At 49.9% G+C, this 13,033-nt stretch overlaps 1 protein-coding gene across 3 annotated transcripts in view; it reads left to right on the top strand.

The window, feature by feature from the left end:
- The window catches only part of PLXND1 (plexin D1), a 538,253-nt gene that overhangs the window by 351,886 nt on the left and 173,334 nt on the right, over nucleotides 1-13,033 (top strand). The gene's annotated exons all lie outside the window — the stretch shown is intronic.

The following is a 13,033-nucleotide window of genomic DNA, read 5'->3' as shown; positions in this document are numbered from 1 at the left end:
GTACTTGTAGTCGTATTAATAGTAGTAGTGGTAACAATAGTCATAGTAGTAGTAGTAGTAGTAGTCGTAGTAGTAGTTGTTGTATTAATAGTAGTAGTAGTAACGATAGTCATAGTAGTAGTCGTAGTTGTAGTTGTAGTCGTATTAATAGTAGTAGTATTAACAATAGTCATATTAGTAGTAGTAGTAGTAGTCATTGTAGTAGTAGTAGTAGTAGTAGTTGTAGTCGTATTAATAGTAGTAGTAGTAACAATAGTCATAGTAGTTGTAGTTGTAGTCGTATTAATAGTAGTAGTATTAACAATAGTCATATTAGTATAGTAGTAGTCATTGTAGTAGTAGTAGTAGTAGTAGTAGTAGTAGTAGTATTGGTTGTAGTCGTATTAATAGTAGTAACAATAGTCATAGTAGTAGTCGTAGTCACAGTGGTAGTTGTTGTAGTCGTATTAGTAGTAGTAGTAACAATATTCGTAGTAGTAGTAACAATAGTCATAGTAGTAGTAACAATCGTCATAGTAGTAGTAGTCGTTGTAGTAGCCGTTGTAGTGGTAGTTGTTGTAGTCGTATTAATAGTAGTAGTAGTAACAATATTCGTAGTAGTAGTAACAATAGTCATAGTAGTAGTAACAATCGTCATAGTAGTAGTAGTAGTCGTTGTAGTAGTAGTCGTTGTAGTCGTATTAATAGTAGTAGTGGTAGTAACAATAGACAAAGTAGTAGTAGTCGTTGTTGTATTAATAGTAGTAGTAGTAGTAGTAACAATAGACAAAGTAGTAGTAGTCGTTGTAGTATTAATAGTAGTAGTAGTAACAATAGGCATAGTAGTCGTAGTAATGGTCGTAGTCGACTGTGAATGTGTGCATCTTTTTCACAACTATTGAGCTTTCCTCTGTCTGACATATGGGATTTGTGATTTTCCTTCTATTTTTTTTTGTATTTTGAGTACATTCGGTACTTTTGGATCATTATTTTATATCCACAAATACTCTGACTCTGGGATATTCGTTGTTCGATGTAGTTGGTGCTGGTATGTATAGTTCTCCTAAAAGTGAAGCATTCAAAATGGCATTAAAGGAGACAGAATTCAAAGCCACTACTGCCAATTGTAAATGATCGCCATAAGACGATTTTATGTTGTCGCTCAACGTAACTCGAGCAGCAACCACAACGATGGTGGAAAACGACCAAAACCCAAATGTTAACATTGGATATGGCACTCACCCGTATTCCCAGATTGCAACCTTACTTTCCCTATACAAGATACTGTGGCGGACACGAAAGCACTGACGCGGTGACATCACCCCGCACACCAAGTGGGGATGGGCGACGCCAGGGAGAGAGGCGTGGCCTCACGATATACGCGGAGCGCGGAGCCCTGAGCGGTTGAGTGCTGCAGTTTGAGTACTTTTAATAAAGACTCTTTTATGAACCGCGTTGTCCGCTTGCTCTTTGCGTAAGCATTAGCGTGCGCAGCATCGCGCTTTATATGGTGACCTCGACGTTGGATCTGCCGTAGCGATCCTTCCGAACACGACGCCATGGCAATGGCGATTAAACTTCCCGAATTTTGGGAGGCCCAGGCCGAGGTCTGGTTCATTCAAGCCGAAGCCCAGTTTCAGCTTCGGCGCCTCACCAACGACGACCTGCGCTACTGCCATGTCGTCGCCTCCCTCGGGCCCAGCACGGCCGCTCGAGTTGTGTCCGTCCTTCGCCACCCACCGGACGGCCACAAGTACGAGACACTCAAGCGGCTACTCCTAGCCACGTTCGGCCTCACAGACGACGCACGTGCCGACCGCCTCCTGGATCTCCCCGAGCTCGGTGAGACACGCCCGTCGGTCCGAATGGACCATATGCTGTCCCTGTTGGGCGACGAGGCCCCCGGTTCGCTATTCCGGGCGCTTTTCCGGCGCCAACTTCCAGCGCAGGTTCGCCTCGCGTTGGCCGGGACCGAGCGAACGGAGCCCCGAGCATTGGCAGCCGAGGCGGACAGGTACTTCGCCGCTTCGGACACGCGGGCGAGCGTCGGCGTGGCCGTCACGGCCCTCGACGCTGATGTTCAGCAGCATGTTCCACAGCATCCGCTTCTACAGCACGCTGATGTTCAGCAGCATGCTGATACGCGCCTCGTGAGCGCCGCCACGCCCCGCCCACCGCCGCGGCGAAAACCGCCACCGTGGGGAAACCCGCCAACTCCACCGGCCTGGCGGAGCCAGCCGCGCTCCTCCAGCTCCACCACCTGGTGCTGGTTCCACGCCAAGTTCGGCCACGAAGCTCGGCGGTGTCATCCGCCGTGCTCCTTCAACGGGTCGGGAAACGCCCGGGCCGGCGCTCAATAGTGGCGATGAGCGCCGGCCGTTCGAGCAGCCTGCTGTTCATAACGGACACCTTCTCCGGGCGCTGTTACCTGTGCGACACGGGAGCGCAGGTGAGTGTTATTCCCGCCGGCACGTCAGACAAGCACGCCGCGGGTGGGGGCCCCGCACTGCTTGCCGCGAACGGGACGCCCATCCGTACGTACGGAAAACGCTGCCTCTCTCTGCGGTTTGGAGGGCAGGTTTTCCGATGGACGTTCGTCACCGCCGACGTGCCCATGGCACTGCTTGACGCGGACTTCCTGTGCGCTAATGGGCTCCTGGTCGACGTCAAGCGCAGACGGCTTGTCCAGGCCGAGACGTTCAGCTCGCTCGCTTGTGCGTTGCCCAGCTCAACGAGCGGCTTGCCAAGCGGCTTGCCGAACGATTCGGTTCCGGCCACGTTGGGCTGTACGCTTCCGGCAGCGGACGCATTCACCCGCCTCCTCGCCGGCTTCCCGGCCCTCACGCGGCCCACCTTCTCGGCGGGGGCCGTCAAGCACGGGGTGGCCCATCACATCCCCACCGTCGGGCCACCGGTCTACGCCCGGGCACGCCGCCTCGAGCCGACGAAGCTGGCGGTGGCAAAAGCGGAGTTCGCTACCCTGGAGCGACTCGGCATCGTGCGGCGCTCAGAGAGCGCTTGGGCGTCGCCGCTGCACATCATGCCGAAGCCCGGCGGGGGATGGCGACCGTGCGGGGACTATCGCCGTCTCAATGACGCCACGACTCCCGACCGCTACCCCGTCCCCCACATTCAGGACTTTTCCGCCCGTTTGGCGGGCAGGTCCTTCTTCTCGAAGGTGGACCTCATACGCGGCTACCATCAGGTCCCCGTCAGGCCGGAGGACGTCCCGAAGACGGCGGTCATCACGCCATTCGGACTCTTCGAGTTCCTGCGCATGCCCTTCGGTCTGAAGAATGCGGCTCAGGCGTTCCAGCGACTGATGGACAGCGTCCTGCGCGACTTGGATTTTGTCTTTGTCTACCTGGACGATATCCTCGTCGCCAGCGCGTCCCGCGAAGAGCACCTACGCCACCTCCGCACGCTCTTCGAACGCCTGGGCCAGCATGGCCTAATTGTGAACCCCGCAAAGTGCCGGTTCGGCGCCGCCACAATCGATTTTCTGGGGCACCGTGTCACCAGGCACGGAGCCGTCCCCCTGCCGGCCAAGGTGGAGGCGGTGAAGGGGTTTCCGCGCCCCCGCACGATCAGAGGGCTGCAGGAGTTCCTGGGCATGGTGAACTTTTACCATCGGTTCCTGCCCCGTATCGCCCAGCTCCTGCGCCCCCTGCACGAAGCTCTCCGAGGTAAGCCGGGCAAAGGCGACGTTACCTGGACCGAGCAGATGGACACGGCGTTCACGGGCGCGAAGCTCGCCTTGGCTAACGCCACCATGCTCGCGCACCCGGCGCCCGATGCACCGATCGCCCTCACCACCGACGCCTCGGACTACGCGGTGGGCGCGGTGCACGAGCAATGGGTGCGTGGAGCTTGGCAACCGCTGGCGTTCTTTAGCCGGCAGCTTCGCCCGCCCGAACGCCGTTACAGTACCTTCGACCGCGAGTTGCTCGGGCTTCACTTGGCGGTCAGGCACTTCCGCCATCTGCTCGAGGGCCGTGCGTTCACGGCCTTCGTCGACCACAAGCCGCTGATCTTCGCGATGGGCAAGGTCACCGAGCCGTGGTCGGCCCGGCAGCAGCGTCACCTCTCGGCCGTGTCCGAGTACACGACGGACATCCGGCACGTCGCGGGGAAGGACAACCCGGTGGCGGATTGCCTTTCCCGGGCCGTCGCCCACGCAGTCCACCTCGGCATCGACTATGCCCGGATGGCAGCGGACCAGGCCGCTGACCCCGACGTCCAGGCCTTGCGGACCGCCGTCACGGGCCTCCGTGTCACCGAGGTGCCGTTCGACGGCGCAGGCGCGGCCCTCTTGTGCGACGTCTCCCTCGGGCGTCCTCGCCCCATCGTGCCCGCGGGCTGGCAGCGCCAGGTGTTTGACGCCATCCACGGCCTGTCTCACAAACACGGCCTGTCTCACAGACAACAAATGCCTAATGGGCTGGTAAACCTGGCTTACTGGATTACCTGATTACTTTGTGCTTATTTAAGTAATTTTGATGATTTCCTGGGTGCCTTAAACCTAGGTATACACACTGAAAATATCTCTCTAGGTTGACTACTATTCGACAGAGCCATTTTAGTGGATCAAGATGTCACCTTGGGATGCCATCTTGGACTTGTCAATAAATAATTAACTGATGGTAATTTTATTGATTCAATTGGATTCCTTGGGCCCTAAAACCTAGGGTTAGACACCAAAATCACCTTTCTAGGTTGAATAATAATTGAGATATGGCCATTTTAAGCTCCCGGCGGCCATCTTGGACGCCATCTTGAAAATGACCCCTTTCCGGAAGTCAGATGTTACTAGATTTTTAGTATGTTATTTAGCATGCCCAATGGTACCAGAATCCATTGAAAAACCTTTTGTATCAATTTTTTGGGGGTTCAACCATATATTGACCCCTCTAGGTTGGGTGAACACAATTACGAATTCTAAAATCGTAATTGTATTCACTCAATTCCAATCATCAATTGATAGTTTAACAACACGATTAACACAATTAACGTTTAACGATTTAGCATTACGATTGAATGACGGTTGTATTGGGATATTATCAAACCCGCGCATTGCCATCATCTGTCCACTTCCGCATTCGCGGCAGGTTCATGATTCTTATCAAAATCTAAACAGTATTTGTAGAATTTCAATAAAAGCCACATCACTGTACATATCGGTAAATATTATTCCATCGTATTTGGAAAAACTGGAAAATTGGAAAATTGGAAAAATTTGAAAAACAAGAAAGCCTATTTTACTCCAGGGGGTCCCAGGATTACCCACCCAAAATATTGTTGCGATCGGTTCAGCCGTTTTTGCAGTACTAGTGGGGTACCATAGTGAAAATGTCGTTACACGGTGGACAAAAGCACAATTTTTTCACCAAAGCATCTCCATGGTATACCTTCTAGAAAAAAAGTAAGCTCCAAAAAAAATGATAATGGGAAGTGTAATATCTGACGTCATTATGACGTCATCAGCTAATTATTATGTAATCATATATAAAAAAAAATCAATGACTTAGAACTGAGGTGTTAAGTGCATTTTAACATCAAAATATATGTTTCCGAGGTCAAGGATTTCAATGCACTTTTCATTTTTTATTTTAGACAATCTTTAAAAGATTTATGATGTCATTATGACGTCATAAGCGAATTATTTCGCAATCATAATTAAAAAATGAATTAGTTAGAACTAGGCTATTAAGTGTATTTTGACATCGAAATATATGTTTCCGAGGTCAAGGAATTCACTGCAATTGTCATTTTTCTACTTCGACAATGTTTAAAGGTTTTATGACATCATTCTGACGTCATCCAGGAAAAAAAAACTATTAGATTCGTCTGCACACAAATTCGTTTGACTAGTTAACATCCACATATCGAGAGTTCATAATAATCTTCCCGTTGAGTTACAGAATTTAAAACACCACTAGAGCATTTTTTTCATTGCACGTCTAGATTGCATGTCTCGGAGGTGGACGGAAACCCAATGGCAGTAGTTGTAGTGGTCCAGTGCAAAAAATAGAAACATGAGACTTTGAAGAGACTCAACATAGAGAAGAAAGTCTTTCTCTCTGTGCGCACGAATGAATATCATGATCAAGATCTCTGTTCGCAGCACTATGTCCCAGTACTGGAAAGTCGGACTCTTCTTTGCCATAGCCAGTCTCCAGGCCTCAAATGTCTCGCTGTCACTGGACACAGCAGCTTGCTCATATGCTTCTTGTTGTAAGCGTGATAGAGCTAAGGCAGTCACTTGGTGGGCATGTCGTGTCTGTGTCACATGAGCGGCATTGATGAAAGAGTTAGCTGTACCAGATGTTGCTTCACCTGAATCAGTTAGAGCTACAGTCCAGCCACTCTGATCTAGGAAATCTCCCAGTGCATTCCACAAGGCCTTCTCCAAATGGAACCCGCCAAACATGATCAGGAATTCATTTTCACCGTGAGTTGCAGGCCAGGTCCATTGAATATACTTGCAGTTCGCAAAAATTGGACAGTCACAAGTGAGTACTGGAATCTGGCCAGGGTTGAGGAACTCTGTGATGGACTTCAATATGTTCATGGCATGCTTGATCATGGCTGGTGAGTCTGCCTTCTCTTGAAATAGTGGTAGAAGAGCAATCAAGGCAGGGGGATCGAGCGGAGGTGATTGCTGAGATGCATGATAGGCAGCCCATGAGATAGTGTCTCCCTTCTCACTTGCATTTCCGTCGAGAAGCTTGGAAGCATGCTGAATCCATTTCTCCTCCTTTTCTTTTGCTTCTTCAAGCCTCCCATTTACAGGTGTCATGATGACCTGTGGTACACTGGTATTTGATGCTTTCAGATGTACTGATTGAATTATGCTAAACGAATCTAGAAGGTGAGGTTTCTCATTTGGATTTGCAGGAAGAAAGCAAGTTGCCACCCGAACACGTCCGAGATTATCTTGTGTAGGAAATTGGATGAGACTTATACCACTTCCATGGAACGATCCTTTGCCTGTAGTAGAAGAGGAATTATGGTCGATGTTATCCAGTGCTCCAACAGTGAAGAGACCTTTCCTGAGAATAGATGGGCACACAATTTGGTCAGCAGTGAATTGGTCACACATTGCAGATGACAATTTATTCTCCAGTTGCAGAACCCGGCTGAATGAGATGCTCAACCCTAGTTTAGCCAGTTGATCACTGAGTGTTCTGTTCCTTGTCAATGTGTGGATATTCAAGCCAATGTATACTGGAAGTGGATGTTCTCTCTCAGGAGACTGTCGTTTGGGAGTAGCCAGTTTCGTGCACCTTTTCTTTGAATTGTGGAGGAACAACTGGGCGATTGTTTGAGAAGCCTGTGTGTCATTAACATCGCTCTTCAGGTTTGGTCCATAAAGGATCATTGATGACAGGAGTATAAGACTGGGAAGCATTGTCTGGCACTTAGGGGGGAAACTGCCAGAAAACTTGAAATGTGTTTCTCCAAACATTTCTTCTCTGCATATTTTTGCTACTTTTGCAAAAAGTAGCGCTTCTGATTGATAGTCATGTTCATGCAGAGCATCTTTCAGCATTTGTTGCATGCCTTCTGGAAATACAAGAACAATGTTCTTGCCATCTGTCTGTTCTTGCATACCGGTGTCGGCAAAGTGCTCAAGAAGCCTGCTTTTCAACCGGCTCTTATTAATTGACACATCATGCCCAAGATTTTGAAGACGGCGTTCATACATCTCATGAAGATCTGAAAACTTGAACAGGTATGTCCCATCCTCAACGGCAAACTCAATATAAGACACCAACTCCACAAACGCTCTGGCATCTGCTCGTTCTCTTTCCGTGTTGGAAGAAACACCTTCACGGCGATGAGCCCGATGTCTGTTTCTGTATCGTGTTGAACAGTTCAGGTGGTACTTGGCTTCTAGGGCGATTAAATCACCCCCTGTTATTTTGTACAAGAGTTGGTCATCCTGCATATCAGTTGCCATCTTTTGAGGGACTGATCAGCGCCAAGTGTTTGGAAGTTGTGTAATTTTTGGTCGCCTGTTTTTTCACAGAAGATGCACACACACTTGGCATCAAATACCGACTGCCGCTTTGACCGTCGCATCTCAAGAGCTTCGGCTTCATGTTTTCTTTTCCTCATTACTTGTCTGTTGAGTTTGGAATTGTTGAATTTCTGATTGCAAGAACGATGCCATGAGGCATTATTTTTCACAAAAGTTTCTACTGTTCCTTCTGTTACATATTCTACATCAACTGGCAGTGCATTTATTTTTCTGAACTCCTCAACATTTCCCAGGAATGCAGCGTATACTTCTCTGGCATTACGTTTAAATCCTTCCTGTGGACAAGATAGTTTTTCTGGTGTAGTTTTCTTGCAGATTATGCAAGCACTCAAATCCATGATGACCTGAAATTGAAAGGAAATAGTCCACATAAGCATAAAAAGTACAATATCCAAACCAATATTATACGTTCCAATGCTGCAATTTGATAGAAAATTCATAAATACTGTAACGAATTTGAGAAGTGTAACGGTTTTGAGAAGGGTAACGGTTTTGTTGAGTGTAACACCCTCGTAATGTAAATAATGGTCGCAGCCGTCCTCCTAGTTAATTCCATGAAACTTACACACAGGCCACGATATATCTTTTTAAATAGTTTATTTCCTTATTCCATGTAGGCTAAATATGTGTTTCCCACTAGATTGACTCTGCATTGTATCAAACGAAATAAGCGTAGGCCCCTTTCAATTTCCCCAATCATCTCCGCTCCCCAAAGTTCCTTTCAAAAGCGGGTGCGAGTGGTGTTCAATCCCGCAAGCCGCCATTGCCCATGTGCTCATCTCGGAGAAGAGGGGGGTAGGAGCCGCCAACTCACAGGCGTGGCACGTCGTCATGATCAAAGGAGGAATCGGACAGCCCTAACAGCCAACCAGCACCGCGGTTAGCGACCCGGTAGGCGTGCCCTCGCAGCCGGCGGCTTGATTCCGCCCCGAGTAATAAAAGCGACTGGAAGGGACTGCTTGAAGGGATGGCATGAGAGATGACATGAGAGAGGACATGAGAGGTGAGCTGTGAGCTGTGAGCTGTGAGATGAGAGACGCTCCAAACCAAAAAGGAGAGATACTTGGAGAGGAAACAAGCTTTGGAGAGACGCGCTGAGAGGAGGGAGACGGCTCCACCAGAAGGAGAGGAGCAGGTGTGACCGAGCCAGCGCGTGACGTCTACAGCATCAGCAGCGTCGACGCGACCGAGGGTTTTCCCGCCAAAAACGCGAAGAATTGGGAGCTGCTACCTCCAGCCCTGCCGGTTGCAGGGACCTGACCCTGCCTCCCTCTCCAGCAACCCACCTCCGCCATTCCAGCCTGCAATTTCCCCCATGTAAGTGTGAACGTCGTCTGTCTTGAATGTTGTCCTGGGGTTAAGTAAATTGAATAGTATAAGTTAACGATTCACTGTGTGACTGCTTCTTCCATCCATTGCTTGTGTGTGTATAATAAATCTGTTCTTCCTCCGTACTCTGTCTTCTTCTCTTTTCCTTCTCTTTCGGTCGCTTTAGAGGTTTCCCGATTGAATATCTGTGGTGCGATCTGGTCAACGTCGGGTGGAATCGGGCCAATTGGGGATCCTGTAACGGTCGCGGTTGGACCATCCGCTCGGCCCATCATAACATCTAAACCGCGATCCGTAACAATTGTTGTCAGGAGTGGGATTCGGACCTGGGACTAAATTCATTTAGCCCAAATTTTGGAACACCAATTGTACTATTAGCGTAACAATTGGTGTCTGGGAGTGAGATACGGACCCGAAGCGCGCTTAACGCGCTCAAAATTACAAGCTGCCGAAATTTGTTTTTTTTAAAGAAAAACCCGAATTTTGAGATCACGCCATGGACAATCAAGGCGATCGGATGTCGGTGGGGGAGATAGACGGGTTAGGGGTAACCCAGGACTTAGGGGAAGAAAGGGAGGAGGAGAGCAATGGCAATGTGGTTGAGGGAGTATCAGGCGCACAAAATGGCGCCCTCGCGCACGAGGTTACGGGCGCGCAAAATGGCGCCTCGCACATGGCCACGACGCCCGCGACCGTAGCAGCGCCGCTGGGGGATTCGAACCTTTTTTTCCTGCAAATGAGGGCCCTTATGGGACAAATGGGAGACCAAATTGGAGGTTTGAAAAACAGTATAGAGGCTCAGAGTGAGCAAATGGGGGTAATGAGGGCTGATAGTGAGCGATTGGGTGAGCGATTGGAGGGCCAAATGGGGGTAATGAAGGACGAAGCGAGGGGTACCGGTGAGGGGTTAGACAAGAAATTTGGGAAGTTAGACAAAAATTTTGAGGGGTTAGACAACGGGATAAAAGAGGTGAAAAATGGGTTAATGGGGTTAGAAAATAGGATGGAGGACAAATTGCGGGAAATAGGGGAACAATCTGCCAGGGAAATCAAACGAATGGGGAACCAGATAGAGGAGGTGCAAATCGGGTTAGAAAGTAAACTGGATGCTCAGAGGGATGAATTGGGACAGATGAGGGTGGCATCTACAAAAGAGATGGAGGAGATACGACGAGGTGTAAGTGAGGAGGTTTCGGGGCTACGCGAGGAGGTAAAGCGAGGTGAGAAGCGTATGGAGAAAGAGGTGAGGAATAATACGGCAAAGTTACAGGGGGGAATAGAAGATCTGACGGAGGAGGTGGAACAGCTGACAGAGGGACAGACGGAGTTAGTGGAGCAGGTTCAAAAGAACACTGCGGTACTAGGAGGGTTAAAGGCGACACAAAAAGAAATTAAAAATGACTTAATAGCGACACAGAGGCAATGTCAGATGGTACGTGAGGGACTGACAATGAGGTTGGATGAGGTGACAGAGATAATGGAGACGAAGGACCGAGAGGTGAGGATGCACATAGAGACGGTCACGGTAGCCTTAGAGGACGAACTTGAGGAGACGCACCGGGAAATAAAAGAGGTGAAGCAAAAATTAGAGGAAGTGGAAGAAGAGGTGAGTGAAATTAAGAAGGGACGGACAGAAACTAAGAGGGAGATAAAGGAGGAAGTAATGGAATTGGTACAAGGTCTGTGCTCGAATCGTGATGTGCTGCTCACTAACCAAATAAAAAGTTTGCAGGTGGCAAAAGAGGTGCGGAGACAAGGTGCCAAGGTGAGTGGCGAAATATTCGGCAATGTATATGATGTGAGGAAAGCTTCAGTCGGCTAGGGGATTGGTTTGGATCCGGGTGTTCGTGAAAGGCCGTTGGTGAAGTGTGCGACAGGTCTGGTGTGCGAAAAAAGAGGTGTGCGAGAATGTCCGACCATGGGGTGTGTGAGGAAAAAGTGCACGCCAAGGAGTGAGTGTGCTGTCGAGAGTGAGTCGGTCGTAGCGCGTGTGCGAGGGGGTACATGGAAGCGCGGTGTGGTGAGTGTTACGGAGGAAGTAACGAAAAAGTGTGTGCAAGAGGATGTGCGAGAAAGGTGTGTAATGGACGGGTGCATGGAGAAAGCGCATGCTGTCAAGAGTAAGGGAGAATGCACGCCTGTGGTGAGTGTTACAGAGGATGTAACGGGAGAGTGTGCGCAAGAGTGTGCGCGAGAAAGGTGTGTAACGGACAGGTGCATGGGGAAAGAGTGCGCTGTCGAGAGTAAGGGTGAGTGCGCGACCGAGAGTGGAGGTGAGAGTAGTGAGAGTGGCACGGAGCGTGAGTTGGTTGTGACAGGTGAGCGAGGATGTACACCTGGAATGGAAGGATGCACACCTGGAATGGTAGAGCGTGTGTGGGAATGCACACTTGAGTTGGTCGTGAGGCACGTGGTTGGGTGTGCGAGTGAAAGCACACCTGTGATTGTCACAGAGGAGGTGACCGAGGAAGGGGCGCGAAGAGGTGTGTTGGTGAGGTGTGCGAGCGACGAATGTGTGCCAAGGTGCTCGGTGGTCAGGTGTGTGACCAAGTCTGTGAGCGGAATGAGTGTACCGAGGTGTGTAAGGAAAGGTACGAGGAGCATGGGAACAGCTGGAGGTATGAGCAAGAAAGGGGTAGCGTATGCGTGTGAGCATGCAAGTGAAGCATCGACGGTAACCGGGTTAGTGGTTAGGGCGACGGATAGCCGATGCGAGCACTCGGGGCGCGGTGTGCTTTGTTGGGTGCGAGGCCCGGCGCGGATCGATGCTGCGTCGTTTCTCTTCGAAGCGTCGTTGCCGATTCGGGCTTGGCCCCGCCCCGCACGGTCGAGTCCGGGCCTTGGCGGGCGAGGCGACCGGTCCGGTTCAAGGGCGAGTGGGAGGAAGCGGTACGGTGCCCCCTCGTGGGGACGGGGTTCCGACCGGGGGAGATTGAGCCATCGGGCCCGGGACCGCAAGGTGCCGCGCCGAGATGGTGCGTGGAATCTCGGCCCAACCAAACCACCTCCCTTGAACCGAAAGCCGGACGGATTCAACCTGCAGGCGACCAAACCACCCGAATTCATTGCTCGGCTTTACGAACCGAGTTTAATGATGTCATGACGCACCGAGGCTAGGATATAGCGGACTGTGATGATGATGGTAGTGATTTGATACGAAATTTAGAAAAGTGAATAGAATTGGCAGTAATTGACAAATTTTTGATATGTTGGATTTGGACGAGCGAAATTGATAGTAGGACCTCCCCGATGTGGTGGGATGGCAAATCCACCATCCCTCACAACGAGGGGGGCACAGGAGCACTAGCTTATGGGGTTTATGGCAGTGAAAACTATCCCAGGTGGGTTAGGATATTGTGTGTAGGGATCTAGAAGAGATTGACATTAGGTAACATTAAGGTTTAGTTAGTGACTGATACCTGTAGTGGGGACGCAGGTAGATTAGTATGGATGATAATGACGTGGGAGCGCAATAGTTTAAAGGGACGACTGGGAAGCGCAAGTTTCAGAGGGGAGTAGTTAGATGAGATGATGCCGTGTGTTTGAGGATTGAACAGATGTGATTGCACAGGTGTGCAACTGAACAGGTGAATGGAGCAGTGTATGAGGGAGTAGTGGTGATTGCGTGTTGTGCTGACCAAATGGTCCAGGAAGAAAGGAGGGTGCAGGTGGCACCAGGTG

Source organism: Myxine glutinosa, chromosome 4 (assembly GCF_964187855.1).
Source record: "Myxine glutinosa chromosome 4, kmMyxGlut1.1, whole genome shotgun sequence".
Lineage (NCBI taxonomy): Eukaryota > Metazoa > Chordata > Myxini > Myxiniformes > Myxinidae > Myxine > Myxine glutinosa.
The sequence above is the reverse complement of the archived record's forward strand: the minus strand, read 5'-3'. Positions and strand labels throughout refer to the sequence as shown.